This window comes from Sphaerodactylus townsendi, linkage group LG06 (assembly GCF_021028975.2).
Source record: "Sphaerodactylus townsendi isolate TG3544 linkage group LG06, MPM_Stown_v2.3, whole genome shotgun sequence".
NCBI lineage: Eukaryota > Metazoa > Chordata > Lepidosauria > Squamata > Sphaerodactylidae > Sphaerodactylus > Sphaerodactylus townsendi.
The window spans coordinates 74,904,662-74,924,321 of record NC_059430.1 but is presented as its reverse complement, the minus strand read 5'-3'; the positions used below and the strand labels follow the sequence as shown (position 1 = coordinate 74,924,321).

The following is a 19,660-nucleotide window of genomic DNA, read 5'->3' as shown; positions in this document are numbered from 1 at the left end:
GCAGCCCTGGGCAAACTGTAGCCCTGGGCAAAACCTGAGTTGGATGCCCCCCCCCCCCCAATGGGCGGCCACTCCACCACAACCAAAAAATTTTTGCACCAGGACATTTGTGCATGCAGGACATTTGTGCATTTGTGCATTTTTAGACACATCAGCACTAAAATTTCAGCGTATCATCAGGAGTCCTTATGCTACCTCCCAAGTTTGGTGAGTTTTGGTTCAAGGAGTCCAAAGTTATGGACTCCCAAAGGGGGTGCCCCATCCCCCATTGTTTCCAATGGGAGCTAATAGGAGATGGGGGCTACAGTTTTGAGGATCCATAACTTTGCCCCCCCTGAACCAAACTGCACCAAACCTGGGGGGTATCATCAGGGCAGTCTCCTGATGAGACCCTGAAAGTTTTGAGACTGAAATGCCCCACAGCCTGCCACAGCCCCCATGGACAGCAATACAGAAAACTCAATGCAGAACAAAGATTCTTGGGCAAAAATCTGGGATGTTCCTGCAGGGGGTGCATTTTTTGATGTATCGGCACCAAAATTTCAGGATATCATCTGGAAACTGTCCTTATGGTACCCCCAAAGTTTGGTGCAGTTTGGTTCAGGGGGTCCAAAGTTATGGATCCTAAAAAGGGGTACCCCATCCCACATTCTTTGCTAAGGAGATGGGGGCTACCCTTTTGAGGGTCCGCGCCAACTAATGTGCACCAAACCCTTTGGGGTGCCATCATGACCAATCTCCAGATGATACCCCTGAAATTTTGGTGCTGATATGGCCCAAGAATGCCCTCCCTGCAAGAACATCCGAAATTGCACAGAATCTTTGTTATTCTACGACAATTTGCATTATCAATGGGGTACACAGGCTGGGGGCTGACCCTGAAGGCACAGTCTCAAAACTTTCAGAGAAGACTGCCCTAATGATTCGGTTTGGTTTGGTTGGGGAGCAAAGTTATGGACCTCAAACTGTAGCCTCTCCATTAGCTCCTATTAGGAAACAATGGGGATAGGGAATCAGCAAACAGGCTCGAACTACAGGCTGATGACCGCTAACCAGGGTAAGAACCTGCGGCTCTCCAGATGTTCAGGAACTAGCAATTCCCATCAGCTACCAGCATGGTGGCCATGCTGACGAAACTGATGGGAATTGTAGTTCCTGAACATCTGGAGAGCAGGTTCCCTACCCCTGCGCTTAACAAAAACTGCTCCTGCAGGCCAACAATGGAAAACCACTAAAAATACCCAAAAACGAACCCAGCATTTTGATGCCCCCCCACAAGGTGATGCCCTGGGCAGCTGCCCACCTTGCCCAATGGGCATTACGCCAGTGGATACCAGCTATGGTCTAGTACAACTATGAGTCTCTGTGCAGATAAGATACTCTTTAATCTGTTGCAGGCTTCTACCCTGAAAGACATGGATGGTCTTGATCTGTTTTCAGAATGTACTCTGCCCAGTAAGACATTTTTCCTGTTGATTAATAAGTAACACTGACATCCTAAATGCTGTTTGTTACTTACAAGTAAGGCTTGAACATATATGGTTTCCACCCCCACCCCTTTAAACATTACAAGGAAACTCTTTCAGTAAAGGAAGACACTCTTAAAATGAGTCAAAATGCATTTTCATAATGAAGTAATTATGAGTAATGCTGTAAAGTGCTGCCAAGGGAACCTAAATTGTTAAATTTAGGAAGCGAATTGTAGTAATATGTTCAGATGGAGCCCTGGCACTTTCTTAAAAAAGAAAGAACATTGAGGGGGCTTAAAGCAAGAAAGTAGAGGCCATGGAAAGAATTGTACTCTACCCCATCCCTACAGTTGCATCTGTGTGGGATTGCCAACTCCGGCCTTGGAAATTCTTGGAATTTGTGGTGGAGTGTGGAGAGAGTGGAATTTGGGGAGGGATTTTACCTAGATTCTGTGGTATATTACTGAGTTTTCCCTCTGAAGCTGCCATTTCCTCCAGGGGAACTATGGTCTAGAGACCAGTTGTAATTCTGGGAGAGCTCTAAGCCGGTGTGATGTAGTGGTGAAGGGCGGTGGACTCTAATCTGGAGAACCAGGTTTGATTCCCTGCTCTTCCACATGAACAGCAGACTCTAATCTGGTAAACGATGTTTGTTTCCCCACTCCTACACATGAAGCCTGCTGGGTGACCATGGGCTAGTCATAGTTCTCTTTGAACTCTCTGAGCCCCACCTACCTCCCAAGGTGTCTGTTGTGGAGAGAGAACAGAAAGGAGTTTGTAAGCCACTTTGAAACTCATTTTGGTTGAGAAAAATGGGGTAGAAATCCAAACTCTTCTAGGCTCCACCAGGAGATTAGCAACTGTAACCTCTCCAAATGTTTGGGGTTTTTTTTGGGGGAGGTGGGGAGGGTACCTTAGGATTGCTTTATATGCTTATGTGTATAACATGTAGCTAATTTCTAAACAGTAGATGTTCAAAGCTGTGTAGTGTGTTCCAGGTAGTTTGTATGATGTTTTCTGGCAAGGGGAGCCATTTAGGAATTTCGCCAACATTATTTTAAGAGAGGGATGAATGCAAGTAAGTTTTTTTTAATTAGGGAAGCTGCTTGAAAAATTAGGGGGTAGGGTGGGGTCTTATTATTTTATCTCAGTTGAAAAGCAACCCTTGAGTTTTCTGATCACCCTTTAGTCTCTTAGGGATGCAAGCAAGTGGCGAATGACCATTTGACAGGGATCCCATTCCCAAATGAAACCAACCAATTGATGCGTAATCTTTAATTAACAGCCCTTTCACAGAGTTAGCACATTAAGAGAGAACTCCCCGTGCTTATGATATTGTTGTTACAGAGCCTTCTTCTAATAACTAATAAGAGTTTAGAGCTCAACTGTTAAGGTCTAATCTATCACTGAAGACTTTTGCCTCTTTTAGAAAAAAAGGGCAATGAGCGCCTGGCATAAATCTAAAAAAAGGAAAACCCAGGATTGGGTTCTCATGAGGATAAAAAGGCTAGTGTTAATAATTAACATGAAGAATGAAGTGGAGTCAAATTAGCCATAATAAAGCCCAGAGTGACTTGTAAAGTCACCTCTCATTATCAAAAAACTCATTAGGAAATAAAAAGGTGGAAACCCCACAGGGTTATTCTTGCACTGAGAGTTGTATTTGAGATTATTTTTCAGATTTCATTGAGAAAAGAGAACTGTTAGATCACCATATTGTAAACCAGGTTAATCTTCTGTCTTTGAAATATGGAGGACTGGCACCTGCCTGTTGTTCTACATCAAGAGTTTTCAATGAATTTTGAATCTGTGAAATGGAAGACCATTTCTCAATACACTCAGTAGGATTAAACTGCTCATAGCTAAACTGTATAATCTGCCTAACATTGGAAATATTTAATGAGATTGAGAAGTGGTGTTTGTTTTGACAAGTACTGTAGTTAAAATGCCATATTAGAAATACCACAGAATAGGTTGCAATACCATGTGGATTTCAGTTGTGACTGTCTTGGCCTTCTCCTCATGTATTTGTCCAGAGTGCAGGGCACTGTAGAAAACACAACACAATGTGTCGACAGCCAGGATTTTAACCAAAATTGTGAAATATTGCAATTTGCATATTGTAGATTTGCTATCAGAATGCACCTTCTTATATCCATACCAGAGATCTATTTTTATTCCATGCTTAATGGATTCGGTGTTGAATTTGTATTAACCTGAGTAAATATAATACTTGGAGGAGCTGAAAGTGACATCTATTTTAAAAAAACCCACATACCATTTTTTGGTTGTTGATCCATATTTTTCATCTTCAGAGAGCTATACTTGTAAGCTGCTTAAGATCCTCAGCTTGGGGTTTCAGTGCATGACTTCTGTCCTACATACATCAGTCCAAACGTATCCTGTCCAGCATAACAGATGAGTTTTGTAATTAGTATAATTTATTTCTGCTATTTGTGGTAGTTAATTTGTTTATACTTTATATAAACAGTTGCATATTATAAGCATGTACAGTGTAACTGGAGTTCCTTAGCTAATTACCAATCATGTTCCATGGTTAATTTCTTCCACCCAGCCTTGTAAGGTGATTTAGAAGAACCGTGTATCCTCCCGGATTCGTTCATGATTGCTAATAATTTGCTATGTAGAAATGCCTGTGCATGTGAGCTGAAGCAACAAGGGTCCATTCCACACAGCCTAAATAAGACATCCTGGGGTTGCTAAAAAAGGCATCCTAGGAAGGCACTCCACACAGCTTTCTTCTCAAGATGTCCTCAGCTTGTCAAAATCCTTAAACTATGGTGTCCAAAACTGAACACAATACTCCAAGTGAGGTCTAATCAGAGCAATGTGTAACAATCACTTCACATGATCTAGACACTACTGATGATGCAGCATAAAACTGCATTTGTCTTTTTAGCTACCACAACATACTATTGACTCATATTCAGTATTTGATCTGTTAAGACTCCTAAATCCTTTTTGCATGTACTACTAAGACAAGTCCCCCAAATCCTATAATTATGCCATTGTTTTTCTACCTAAATGTGGCTTTTACATTTACTTTTGTTGAAATTCATTTTGTTAGTTTTAGCCCAGTTTTCCAGTTTGTCAAGATCACTCTTGACTCTGTTTTCCATTGCTACCCCTCCCAAATTAGTATTATCTGCAAATATGATTAGCATTCCTTCATTCAAGTATTTTATAAAGATGTTAAACAACACAGCCCAGCACATATCCCTGAGGCACTTGTCACGTCTCTCAAAGAGGATGAGGAACTATCAACAGGACACTTTGGATGTGATATGTCAACCAGTTATGGATCCACTTAACAGTAATAGGAGCTAAACCAAATTTTATCAACCTCTCAATAAGAATATTATGTGAAACCTTCTCAGAAACCTTACTGAAATCAAAATAAACTACGTCCACAGTATTCCCCTGATCCAACAGATCCAACTCTCTCAAAAAAGGGACCCAGGCTGGCTGTTTTTCAACCACAGCCATAATTTCTCAATGTTTGATGATTTGTTCTAAAACCTTTCCAGGTACAGATGTCAAGCTCACATGTTGGTAGTTTCCTGGATCCTTCTTTTTTTCCCCTCTTGAAGATGGGGATATTTGCTTGCCTCCAGACTTCTTACATATATTGTCATCCATCTCCTGCTATTAACGTTTTCAATGCAAAGTTTGCTGCTCAAGTTTTGCATGCCTCGGCTATGTGGATTTAAGGTGTCAAAATGGAGTTAAGCAGATCGCAAGTTAAATTTCTACAAATCCCCAGATCCAAATTCCAAATTCTGTACTGTTCCAACTTCTGTACTATTCTTAGAAACTGGCTGTCATCCAGAGGCGTAGCAAGGGAAAATGGAGCCTGTGGCGAAATCTGAGTTTTGTGTGTGCCCCTCCCATATCGACAGGGCCTTGGCTGCTGTTAGACCTACTACCTGTCCTCTGGATCCGTGCCCCTCCTGGCTCATTAAAGCTTACTTAGTAATTTCACGAGCTTACATCTGTTGAACATCATCAATGGCTCCACTTGAACAGAGTCTTTCGGATGGGTTGAAGGAGGCAGTAGTCGCTACTCTTTGAAAAGACCGTCATTAGGTGCTGGCGATCTGGCCAATTACCGCCCTGTTTGATCTTTTCGTTTCTGGGAAGGTGGTGAGAGAGTGGTGTTGGGCTTCAGGGCTTCCTGGATGACGCCGGCATTCGACCCTTCCAGTCGACTTCCGTGCTGGGCAGGGCGGAGACTGCTCTTGTCGCCATCACAGATACACTCGGTATGCAGCTTGACCGAGGGCTGATGCGGCTGCTGGTTTGTTAGATACACTTGGCGTTTGATATGGTGCGATCCGACCTTTTGACCACCGCCTGGCGTGTCAGTGCGGGCACTGTCCTTCAGTGGATTGCCTGGATTTCTCTGGGCCGGAGCCAGCAAGGTAATGATGCTTGAGGATAAAGCCTCTCGGAAGTGCCCGCTTTATTGCGGAGTACCCAGGATGGCACTACTATCCCGCTATTATTTAACATCTATGTCGACCACTTGCTCAGCTGGTGCGGAGTTTTGGGCTGATCTGTCATCAATATGCGATGACACTCGGCTCATTCTGTTGATGGAGGGAGCAGTTGTTACGCTAGGCTCTACAGCATTGTTTGGAGGCGGTAGCTGGTTGGTTGCAGCAGAGCAGGCTGAAACTGAAGATCCGTCGAAGGCGGAGATCTATGGCAGACGTGAGGGAGAGGCTTCGGGGATTTCCAGCCGGTGTGGGGTCTTTATTGGCTGACCTCTCGCTCGCAGTCTGGGGGGTCCATCTGGATTTGTCTCTTTCAATGGGAGACCCAGGTGCCCATACAACCGGTTTCGTTTTCCATCTTTCGTCAGGCCAGCGGTTGGCCCCCTTCCTCTCCCAAGCCGGACTTATACGTGATCCATGCAGCGGTCACCTCAGGCTGAACTGGTAGCCAACTCTCGCTCTACATTAGGCCTTCCCTTGCGTTTGATTCGGAAACTAAAGCTGGTCCAAAATGCAGCTCTTGGCCTGCTCACGGCCTTTAGAAGTATATATCCAGCACAATGACCGGCGCCAGCTGCAGTGGCTCAATTCGAATCATCTTCAAAGGTGTGGATTCTGACCTTCAGGCATTCTGCGGTCTGGGACCCTGGTACCTTCCGGGACATCACCCATATATCCCTACCGGCCTCTGCGTTCAGCAGAGGCCAATTCACTAGTGGTCCCGACTCAATGATCGGCTGGCCTCCACGGACCCAGGACTTTTCACAAAGCGCTGGCCCGGCCTGGTGGAACACCCTCCACCAACTGTCGGGCCTCGCGGGACCTTGAGTTCGCGGGGGCCTGTAAGACTGTGTTGTTTCCACCGGACGCTGGAAGTGTCCAGCCGCTGATATGGTGCCCCACTGCTCCTGCTTTGGCACTGATACAACAGAGCTCCTCATATTGAGGGGCCTGCCGTCCCCCCCTTCTTGGGGTGGGTTTTTAAATTGAGCCTGGACGCCTCTTGTTTGTTGCTAATTGTAGCGTGTTTTATGTATTTTAAGATGTTTTATTATTGAACCTATGTTTGTATTTTACGGTTGCTCAGCACATTGTTTATATATTATGTTGTTCACGCTTGAATTGCTGGGGATTGGTGCATAAATGAATAAATAATAATAATAATAATAATATGGGCAGCCACCCTCCCCACCACAACCAAACAACATTTTTTGCACCAGGTCATCTCAAAGTCACCATTACATTAAAGAACATGCCCCAACACACAAATCTGAACACACTCAGGGCTCCCTAGTTTAAACAACATTGAAAGTGATGCTGTTTTTGAAGGGGGAGAATCCACCCTGAAACAGCATCACTTTTAATGTTGTTTAAACTAGAGAGCCCAGATTCTCTTTTTAAATCCACCTTAAAGGGAGACTCTGGACTCCCTAGTTTAAACAGCATTGAAAGTGATGCTGTTTAAGATTTCTCCCCACCCCACCCCCCCAAACAGCATCATTTTCAATGTTGGTTGTTGTGGGTTGTCTGGGCTGCGCGGCTGTGGTCTGGTAGATCTTGTTCGTAATGTTTCACCTGCATCTGTGGCTAGTATCTTCAGAGGTCTGTCATACACTGTGTCCAGACTTCTCTTATAATAGACACAGATACAGGTGAAACACAAGATCTACCTGTTCTACAACAAACCCACAACAACCAGTTGAAGCTGTTTGTGAAAGCCTTCAACAATACTTTCAATGTTTTTTTCAATCTAGGGAGTTCAGATTCTCCCTTTAAATCTACTCCAAAGGGGGTGGACTTAAAGCGGGAGAAAATTTGAGGGTGCTTGTCAGGGGAGCAATGTTTAAGCTAACAGTTCCAAAATTTTAGGCCATCTTCAGGAGACTGTCCTGATGAAACCACCCAGGTTTAGGGAAGTTTGGTTCAGGGGGTCCAAAGTTATGGACCCTCAAAATGGTAGCCCCATCTACTATTATCTCCCATTGGAAATGGAGGATAGGGGCACCCCTTTTGGAGGTCCATAACTTTGGACCCCTGAACCAAACTTCACCAAACTTGGCTGGTGTCATCAGGAATGTCACCTAAAAATAGCCTAAAATTTTGGTGCCTCTAGCCTAAAAACTGCGCCCCCTGCTGACAATTTAAAAATACTAAAAATACCAAATAAATTAGAAATGAGCCCAAATTTTTCTGCGCCCCCAATGGTGTCCGCCCAGGACATTTGTTCCCGGATGTCCCCATTGTAGCTATGCCTCTGATGTCATCCAGAGCATGGCTCAAAGCCATAAAGTTATGGCTTAAGCACATTCTATTTGCCAAGGGATTAGGTTTACTTCTTAGATTATTATTCTAGCCATTGGTCCAGAGCAATTGCACATAAAGTAATCTCATTTGGTTTCTCCCCTTCTTTTCTTGCTCTTTTGGGTCCGGATATGGCTCTTTTGTTGGTCATTCAAAGATTTAAGGATGTCACTCTGGCAGTAATGGACTTGTTCCATCTCCTCCTGTTCTCTAATTTCCACTGATTTAGATTACAGTAATTTATTTATTTATTTTTATTTATTTATTTATTCCATTTTATAGGCCGCCTCATCCCTGAAGGGCTCTAGGCGGCTCACAACAACCCCAAACAACCCCATAGCAATCCAGTTAATCCAATAGAATACATAAACCATCTAAAAACAGTAATAAATTAAATTAAAATTCAAAAGCAGCAAACTCCGTTACAGCAATACAATTCATGATTAGAGGCATTTAGCAAATTATCTTGAGAAACTGACCATTTCCCACAATTGAAAACTTTTCACTAAGGTGAGATTCAATGTATTTCCCACAAAGGTGCTCAGTGGTAGATTTGTGGGCATCCTGTATTTTTCAAGTGTCTATCCATGAAATAGCACAGAGGTGGAGTCACTGATGCACATCTTGCTATTTTGTAAATTCTACCTTAAAATACATCAGTTGAGGACAGTACCAATGTTGGTTAGGTGGGAGTGCCAACCAACCTCAATACTAAGATCCCCCTAGAGCCATGGTGGTGAACCTATGGCACTCCAGATGATCGTGGACTACAATTCCCATCAGCCCCTGCCAGCATGGCCAGTTGAGGGCTGATGGGAATTGTAGTTCATGAACATCTGGAGTGCCATAGGTTCGCCACCACTGTCCTAGAGGATAAGAACTACCTTGGCTGTATCTAAGTTCCTTTCAGAAACAGTAAGGATCAGACAATTTAGCTTTGATAAATGATGCTGATTACAAAGTATACATTTTGACATTGTTCTATATGTTTTTATTTTATTATTGTTGCTTGTTTAATGTTTGTTTTATATGTAATTGAGTCTGCAGATGGCAGTAAATCCATTTATTCATATTGTCATTCAGTAATACCTGAGTGTTATTTGGGTCAGGTTTCATCCAGACCATTTCTACTATCATATGTGTTTTTAGAGCCATGGTGGCGAACCTTTGGCACTCCAGATGTTATGGACTACAATTCCCATCAGCCCCTGCCAGCAGGGGCTGATGGGAATTGTAGTCCGTAACATCTGGAGTGGCAAAGGTTCACTACCACTGTTTTAGAGTGTCCATTGCTTCACCTGCAATGTATGAAAATGAAAAGCATAGCTGGTATGCATCATCGACATACTTCATTGCAAATTTCTGGATGACCACCACAACTGCTGTCTCCCAACATCACCATTTGGAACTGATAAGTCAGGTAGAAATAGAACAACTAGTACACAGTATTCCAATACCTATCCCATAGTTCACCTGAGACATCTAAGATAATCACACTCACTATGTATCTCTTCTAAAAAGTTGATGATTGGGTCAAACAAGGTAGTTTCAGCTTCAAAACCAGTTTGGAAACTATGTTAAAATGGATCATCAGCCACCACCAAGGAGTACCTAGTCCCAAATATTTACAACCATTAATTTGTTAAAATGAAGAGCTTCTTCAAGAGAGGACTTGCATCTGCATCCTTCCCTTGGACAAACCCTTCCCTTGGACAAACATTAATGAACTCCTAACCATATCCAGATCACTACTTATCCCAGTAAGCCGTGATAAGCCAAGATAGGCGAAGAGCACATTAAAAGGTAATTGACTGTGTTTTTTTAAGCAGTTGGTCTGCTTTATCAGGCTGAAAGAACTGAAATTCATCCAAGCACTGGTGACTGCACTTTGATAGTATTTTGTGCTTTTCTGGCCAAGAATCACCAAGTCCAAAACAGGGAGAATGTGAACAATTTTGTCTGCAAAGCGTTTTGCAAGCAAGTCTCAGCAGATCCTGGGGTTATCAAAATTATCCACTTGAGGATTCAGATGAAAAGGTCTCCTAACCTACTAGGCAAATCTCTGTTGGATGAGTTTACATGGATGAAGTGGTGACTGATAAGTTCTCCAACTTGACTGACATTGCTGCCACAGAGTAGGTACAAAGGTATGCGCTAACTTATATTCAGTCATTTTCACAGAGAATTTTTATCCTGTTGAGCTCTAACTGTTTACCAAGGCATTTCATTGGCCCAGAACTTCAACAAACCATGGAGCAGAACAAGCACTATATGAGAAGGGACAGATTGCATAGGCACAATAATGTCAATAGTTCAGGTCAGAGTTCCTAAATTTAACTAGGGCTCTGACAGGAGTAGCAGCCTTATTAATAGGGAACTCTCCAAGCAGTCAGAAAACAGTTTGGGTTCATTAGCCTCTGGCAGCAGGCAGTCTTAATTTGTTTCCACCTCTGCAAAGGTTCCAAGTCCACTTGAGCCTAAACCTCACTAGAGAGGTATCTGTGTTGATCTGTTACAGCAGAAATAAACAGGAGTTTGTTTGTTTAACCCAATGCAGTAATGATCTACCCACAGTAAGGTTGTTAACAGAAACATCTTTCACAACAGTGTCATACAACCCTTTTTTCTGAGGAGGAGAAAACCAGTTGATGACGCAGTGAATGACCCAAAACATAGCTTTAGAGCCATCTTTCATACAATATGTTTTTAATTGCATTTCTTCCTCCTGTATAGCCTCTGATACCTGAAAATTGTGTTTACATTTTCACAAGTGGCTTCAGTAAACCATAAGCAAAACTGTTTCCAAAACTGGTCTGGGGAATTAGCTGGAGACACTGGCTATATGAAAGACAGATAGGAAATCTCTACCTATGTATACAGAGATCCATTCCTCAAGAAAACCACTGGAAAATTACAACTTTATTAAAATAATCAAAATTAAAGATGAATAAAAATAGACATGCAAGCACACAGACTTAAAAGGCCTAAGAAATAAAGAGTTGAGTGATAGCGGGAATGGGTTAGGATATGGGGAAGGCAATAATTACTGTTCCAGAAGTGGAGAAGTTCAAGGACAGTGAGAGAAACAGTCAGTGATTCTAGTAGAGAATGACATCAGGCACAAGGAGGAATTCCAAGTGCAAAGAACTATGGATTTTGGGGTTTACTTGCAGGAAAAATTGATCCTGTGTCCATGATAATGTGCAGTTCCTTGGGACAATGCAAAGTTCTGTTCCTAAGCATGGACAATGCTTGTAGGGAAACATGGACGCCGAGAGGAGCCCTACTCGGTGAGCACACTCCCGGCCGGAGTCTCCTCTCAGCTTGACATGCCAAGTTCAAGGGTCGTTCACGTGCCTACCCTCTCCTCCTGGCTCATGTGTATTGGACAGAAACTGCTGACTTGCAGACTCTCTGACTCCTGCTGGTACATGCCTTTGCTGACCACGGTAAGGCAATACTTGCCTGTAACCCACCCACCCACCCACCCCCACCCACCCCCCCGCTGGTCCCATTGTCTTTTCCCTGATAAACTCATAATAAAAGGTGGAGGGAGAAGGCGCTCCAGTGAGGAGGGACTCTGGACCCCTCTCCCACGCCGGACCTGTAACCCGTGTGTCGTCCTTCAAATGCTGTTGTAAATGAACTGATTAGCTTAAACGTGAGAGAGCCCAAGACTTTATGAGTTTTGGGCAGTTCTGATGGGGTTAACACAAATCTACATAAACGCCAATGAAAAATCCTTGAGCATCATATGATGGCCTTCCTTATAATTTTAAAAATAGTAATTTTGGTATTGTCAAAGACTTTCATTATAGACTCTGAAAAATCCACAAGGACTCCAGTCCACTCAGGCTCATTGTGAGTGCAATTGGATCCCCTATATACGATTTGGCAAAATTTCTGGCTGCACGATTACAAAGCCATATTGGACTTACCACACACTACATTAAGGACTCAGCCCACTTCAGAGAAAAAATTGACAATCTTAAACTCAGCTCCAATGACAAACTGATCAGCTTTGATGAGGTTTCCCTATTCACCAAGGTCCCCATAGCAAACACCATCACACTCATCAACCGGATTTTCCCTAAAGACATTACAGCCCTGTTTCAACATTGCCTCACTACAAGCCACTTTCAATGGGATAATGAATTCTATGAACAGAGAGATGGGGTAGCCTGTAATAGCATATTTTTACATGGAACGCTTTGAGAAACAAGTCCTGGAAACAGCACCAAAAAAGCCCACTATATGGTTCCATTATGTGGATGACATGTTCACAATTTGGAGCAATGGAGAAGAAGAACTAAACAAGTTTCTGGATCATATTAACAATATCCACCCGAATATCCAATTTACTATGGAAAAAGAAAACTAGGGAAAATTACCATCTCTAGATGTCTTAGTCATCCGCAAACCAAACCAACAATTGGGCCACACAGCCTACAGAAAACTAACACACACTTGATAGATATCTACATAAAAACACCAATCGTCACACAGGACAAAAAAGGAGCACAATAAAAACTTTGGTAGATCATGCAAAAAGAATCTGTGAACTCCATCTTCTTCAACACAAATTGAATCACCTAAACTGGGCTATACAGGCTAATGGTTACTGTACTACAGATATCAGAAGAGCTGCAAGACCAAGAACAAGCCACAGAAATAAAGATAAACAGCCACCTAGAGGGAATCACTGACCGTATAGGGAAACTGATGAAGAAACATAACTTCCAAACAATCTGCAGACCTACTAAAAAAATTCAACAAATGCTACATTCAGCAAAGGATAAGAGGGATCCTCTAACTTCTGCAGGAGTCTACCACGTGCCATGTAACTGTGGACAAGTCTACATAGGGACCACCAAATGCAGCACCCAGACATGAATCAAAGAATATGAAAGGCGCTGCGGGGAGGGGGGGGGCACAAAACTCAGATTTTGCACCAGGCTCCATTTTCCCTCTATGCCTCTGCCCAGAGGGGAGGGCAGGGGAGTCTGCCATCCCCGACCTCGGAGAGCTGCTTTTATAAGCACTAGGCCAGGGGCGGGGCTTGGGAAGGCATGGCCATGTCCTAGGGGTGGGTGGGGGTGTGGCCCCCCGAACCCCCCCATAAAAAATCTATACCTATGTCTCTGGTCACATGCTAAGTGGATGGATCATGCTATAAATTTTCCAAATTCAAAGCAAAGCCTTTATTGGCATAAACAGAACAACAACAAAAAAACACAGCAAACAACAAGGCCTTGAAGGCAAAAAAAGGTAACCTCAGATAAATACATATTGTTACTGACTCTGAATTATTTCCATAACAAAGCTTGCAACCTCTTCACAAAAAAACAGAATCAGAGTTATTCAACAGGAGAGATAATCTAATCAAATCTGTTAACTCAGGTTGGAAGAGAGGATGTAAATTGACATACTTAGATCTAATTTTGGCAAATCTAGTGCAATGTAATAGCTGGTGAGCCAAATTTTCCAAATTGATGATGCTCAGCCTTTTTGAGCCTGCAAGCACTTTGAGAATTTTGAGAGAGGATGGTGAATGCTGCACCAAAATGGCTACTACAGGAGAAAGAGACAATTCCTGTGGTAACATAAGCCGTCCCACACTCAATAACATATCTGAGCACTTCTAGGTTTGGCCAGTAACTTACACCAGTAGAAGCAAATAGAGCTTTATTGGAAAAATTAGAAAGTTGTTAAAAATAGAATTACAGCTTGGCATATAGAGGATGCACCAAAACAATAAAGACTGTCTTTCTGCCTAGTCACAGAATTCCTATATAGCATAGTTGTTCTTGAAGCCTTTAGATAGTGAGACATAGCAATGTTATCTCTCTGGCTGAACCATCCAGACTTGAAGCAAAAAGACCCCTCCCAACTGGAATGAGCAAGTATCCCCTTCCATCCAGAATATTCTCATCTGAAATAAATCTTCCTAATTAAATGCTAGTCTGGGGAAACAATGGTGGAAAATATAGAGTAACTGAACAACAGCCTGCACCTGTGAAACACTTTGCTGGTTGGAGCTGGAAAGTTCTTCAAAAATGGATACCATTGTATATTACTGGTATATCCAAACCATAGGAACTAGATAACCTTCCTGCTTGATTCCAGGTCAGTAATGAAAAATACAGCACGGTAGTTTAATTTTATCGTAAGAGTATCATCCAAACCATAGCAGTATACTTTTCAGGTGGCTAGGCTTACAGTGGGTTATGGCACAGTGGACTGTAACTTGAAGAGAAATCATATCCCGCTCATCCTACGCAGATTCTCATATAAATAGAGCAAGTGCACATTCATTAATGAGATGTTCCCCCCCTGCACCACATCCACTTGTTCTGAATAGTCCCCCACCTTTTAAATGAAGGGGGTGAAATTCGTCCATAAACTCATTCTGCTCTTGATTGACTTCATCCAATTGAAGATTTTTATATTGGCAAGGAGAAGTTATATATTGTGCTCATTGTTTAAATATTCCGCAATCTGTTTTTACAGTGGCTAGAAATAACATATTTAAGCGCACAAAAATCTGTCAGAAAAATCAGAAACAGGTGGGAGACATAGCAGAGTGAGCAGCCAATCTGTGAGCTGCATACATTTCCTGAGCTCTGGCCCCTTCAGGTCTGGGATCAAGGTCCAGAGGAACTGGGGAGCCAATAATATTTTAATGAAGTGGCTGGGTTCAGGGAGAGGTGGAAAATGAGAGGATGCAGAGGTGAAGGTGTAGAGTACCATGTTGTAGCAGGAAGGACAGTTGCTGGCATTTAAAAGACATGTATAAGAACAACAGCCAGGATGTCTGGAGAGCAGGTGCTTTGGGAGGCTTTTTTTGTTGTTGTTATGGCGTTAATGAGCCCAAGTGCAAAATTGTCAGTTTATAATGGCTGTGTTTTTCTGTGCTGTTCCTTTACAACAGCAACCCACTGCTTCTTTCATATATACTTTATGTAAGAAGTTAATGCTTGCATGTTAATGCTAAGGAAGCATAAAGTGAACAATTGATTTTAGGAGTCATGAGCAAGCATGGGTTACTAACCATGCAATGTTACACACAATTACTCCAGTCTATTGAAAGTGATAGATTTAGGCAGGGAAAACTCTGCATAGGATTGCACTGTAATAATCTCACATACACAATCAAAACGAAAAAGGATAAAATAATTTGTTTTGGCATTCAAAACAAAAAAGGATAAAATAATTTTATCACCATAAGATTAATTAATTAACATCACACTTATGCTATAAAACTCTTTTTGAAGATACAATTGCTAAAATTCTGCTACTTTTGCAGTAAGCTCAGAATTATAATCAGATAAAAGAAATTTAATACTTCAGTAATCCTATCGTGTTGGGGCATGCAGAAGGGGATAAATCAATTGAGAACGCAGCTAAGTATGCAGTGGACAGTGCAATAGGATATGTACAATAATTTCAGGTTCTCTAAGCTGGCAACAGCGAAATCTTTCTCCTTGAGGAATATTCAAATATCTGCCAATAACTATTGCAGATGGAAAGATATTCAATCTGGCTTGCATGAAGGATCAATACTGAAAGGGGTTGTTAAGTTTGTAAAATACTGGGCCATAGACCTCTGTGATAACAATAGATCATGAGAACATGGGGTAATACTCCCAATATGTTGTTGAATTTTAGTGCTGAATATTGTGGATTTTTGGTTTGGTTTGTTTCGCTTTTGTATTTTACCTTCCTCCTCTCCCACCCCGGCATGGGCACTATCCAGGAAACCTCGAACAGTTGCTTGCAGTAGCAGCAGTTCAAGGAATACTAGTGAAATTGTGAGTGGTCCTTCAGTTGCACCCCAAGATCTGCAAGACTGCAGAGTCAGTTTTATTGACTGACTGTCAGAGATGCCGGGATGCCCCTTTTGCAGTGGTGGGATTCAGCAGGTTTGCATGACTTCAGCAGAACCGGTTGTTAAAATGGTGCTTGTAAACCACCAGTTAAATTATTTGAATCACACCACTGCCCCTTTGGTTGCAATACTGAGCCAACCCCTTTCTGCTTTTTATTCAGTACTTCTTGTGGGTAATGGTCATGAATCAACCATTCCCTTATTTCAAGTTGCATTAATTTTCTGATTAATTTGATCACTTCAAAAGAATATATTTAAACTTTCAGTGCAAAGTTAAGGTTTCAGCAGTAGACACTGTTAATCCCTAGAATGTGTGAATTGTAACGAACACCAATAGAAGTTGTAGGTGAAGTAAGTATATAGATGGTGGCCGATTATGCACAAGGCATCTGCTGTGTGATGGAGGCAAATGTCTGTCGCAGCAAGATTTCTTGTAGACATTTTTCCTCCAGCCCCCTTTCACGTTCTAGTCTCCCCATGACAAGCAAGACCCCTTCTAGCACGAATTTAATTTTGCTTCACTGCCAGGGCAGAAAGATTTGCCAGTAAGCACAGCTCTCTCCCAGACCTCTTCCCTCCACCCACAGCCTGCCTGCCCAGCTCCACCCTTCCCATTCTTCGCGCTGTCCTCCATGCCTTCCCCTTTGCCCCCTCCTTCAATGATGCTGGCTCTTTCCTTCTTCTGTAAACACTCATATCAATATATCAATGTATCTATGTAACAGAGTTGGCTTTTGCAAGGAATGGCACAAGCAGGGTCTGTTTCTGGCTCCAGCCCACCTCCCCCACTCTGCTTCAGCCTTCCCTGATGACCAGGAGTGCTTTTAAAAAAAATTCAGACAGGTCTCTTTTTAAAAAACAAGTCTCTCTCCCAGTGAGAGAACGGGTGGGGGAGAGAGAGTGTATGTGTAACTGTGGAGGGGAAGTATGGGAAGAGAATATCAGCGCTATAATATTGATATAGTAACTGAGTGTTATTAGATCTGTACATTTAAGAGAGGTGGTGTTAAGAGAACTAGAAAACAGGATTGTTGAGACTGGCTGCAGGAAGGACTGGGCTGCCTCCCCATATGTAAACCGAAAAACGTGAGGAGACCACACTTCAGTTCCACCACACAACTAAAAGGTCCAAGCAAGGTCTTAGGTAAAGGGGGGGGGGGGTTCCTCAGGTTAAAAAAAACCCATTACATGTCCGAAGCTCCGCCCCTCGTTTGTGGGGTTTTTTGTATTTTTAAATGTTTTTTTATTTTTGGCCTGCAGGGGGTGTAGTCTTTAAGCTAGCAGCACCAAAATTTCAGGGATTTGATGGGAGACTCTCCTGATGATACCACCCAGGTTTGGTGAGGTTTGGTTCAGGGGGTTTAAAGGTGTGGACTCCCAAAGTGGGTGCCCCATCCCCCATTGTTTCCAATGGAAGGTAATAGGAGTTGGGGGCTACACATTTGAGGGTCCATACCTTTGGCCCCCATGAACCAAACTTCTCCAAACCTGGGTGGTATCATCAGGAGAGTCTCCTAAAGATACCCTGAAAGTTTGGTGCTGCTGGCTTAACAATTGCACCTCTGACAGCAGGCACCCCCAAATTTCCCTAGATTCTCCTTTTAAATCCACCCCCTTCGGCATGGATTTAAAGGTAGAATCTGAAGTCCCCAGTGTAAACATTGAAAGTGATGCTGCTTCAGGGTGGGGGATAATCCACCCCAAAACAGCATCACTTCCAATGTTGTTTTAACTGGGAACCCCAGATTCTCCCTTTAAGGTGGGTATAAAAGAATAATCTGGGCTCCCTAGTTTAAACACCGTTGAAAGTGATGCTGTTTGGGGGTGGATTCCAGCATCACAGCGGCCGCCTATGGGGGGGGACGCAAAACTCAGATTTTGCATTGGGCTCCATTTTCCCTAGCTACACCTCTCCCCAGAGGAGAGGGCAGAAGGGACTGCCGGCTGGGAGCCCACCCATTGGGGGAGGGGCAGGGCAGGGAAGTCTGCCATCCCTGGCCTCGGAGAGCTGCTTTTATAAGTACTGGTGCCAGGGCGGGGCTTGGGGAGGTGTGGCCCTGCCCCCCAGGGGTGGGGGTGGCCCCACCCCTCAAAACTCCCCTCATAAAAAATCTATACCTACATCCCTGGGCCCAAGGTAAGTGTTCCATGAGTAACTGGCAGATGTTTCAACATTTCTGTTTTTATCATGGTTGTTTGGAAGGTCCCACCAATCAATGCCTTGTTCCTATAGATATCTTTTTTGTTGGCTCCTTGAAAGCACAAAGTTATAATTGTTGAAAAATTGTTGAAAAATAAAGGGCGTACAATAAGGAAGTATCTCTGTGAGGACTTCTGAATAAAGTATGTCTTTTTCTGTGGTTTCATTTCCAGTCCCTTCTAGTAATGTAGCAGTTGCTCATGTCAAGACAACTAGGCTTTTGATTTCCTATGAAAAAAAATTGAAAATGAAAAGGAGACATTAGTAGAATTACCAGGTGCTACGGCAATTAACATTTTTATTTACTTCACTTCTAATGTTGGGTGTATCTATTTTGTGTTTTATACTATGGTTTTCTGTATGGTCTTAATAAAAGTAAAAATCAGGGTAAATTTTATACCTGCAGGCTTATGCCTAGTTCAGCATGCTTATACTTATACAGACTACAGTCCATGGGTTTTGAGCAAAAATTACTGAGCTTAAGATCGTGGCTTGAAGCTTTCAAGTTAATGTCTTGTATCCAGTGATTCACCAGTGAATGGAAAGCCGTACGGATGCAAGAGGGAAGAAGGTGAATTTCTCCTCCTTGTTACTATCCCCTAATCTGGATAGCTTGTCTGAAAGACTGACCATCCAGCCCTACTATTTATCTTTCTAGGGGATCAGAGGGGACTGCAGGAATAAGAAAAATGTGAAAATATCTATTTTCTGTTGACACTTCTTTCATAGAATCATAGAGTTGGAAGAGACCACAAGGGTCATCCAGTCCAATCCCCTACAGTGCAGGAATACACTCTCTTGACCAATGGCCATTCAGCCTGTTTAAAAATCTCCAAAGAAGGAGACTCCACCACACTCCGAGGCAGTGTATTCTGCTGTTGAACAGCCCTTACTGTCAGGAAGTTCTTCCTAATGTTTAGGTGGAATCTCTTTTCCTGCATCTTGAATCCATTACTCCATTTCCTAGTTTCTGAGGCAGCAGAAAACAAGTTTGCTCCCTCTTCGACATAGCATCCCTTCAAATATTTAAACATGGCTACCATGTCACCCCTTAACCTTCTCTTCTCCAGACTAAACATACATAGCTCCCTAAGCTGCTCCTCATAGGGCATGGAATCCAGAGCTTTTACCATTTTAGTCACCCTTCCTTGGGCTTGTTCCAGCTTGCCAATATCCTTTTTGAATTCTGGTGCCCAGAACTGGACACCGAATTCCCAGTAAGGTCTGACCAATGCAGAATAGAAGGGTACTATGACATCTCTCAAACTAGACACTATAGTCTTGC

The 19,660-nt window shown here is 42.8% G+C and overlaps 1 protein-coding gene across 1 annotated transcript in view; it reads left to right on the top strand.

Moving 5' to 3' along the window:
* CADPS2 (calcium dependent secretion activator 2) overlaps window positions 1-19,660 on the top strand; it is a gene marked incomplete at its 5' end in the record, with an annotated part of 402,437 nt that overhangs the window by 309,974 nt on the left and 72,803 nt on the right. The window lies entirely within an intron of this gene.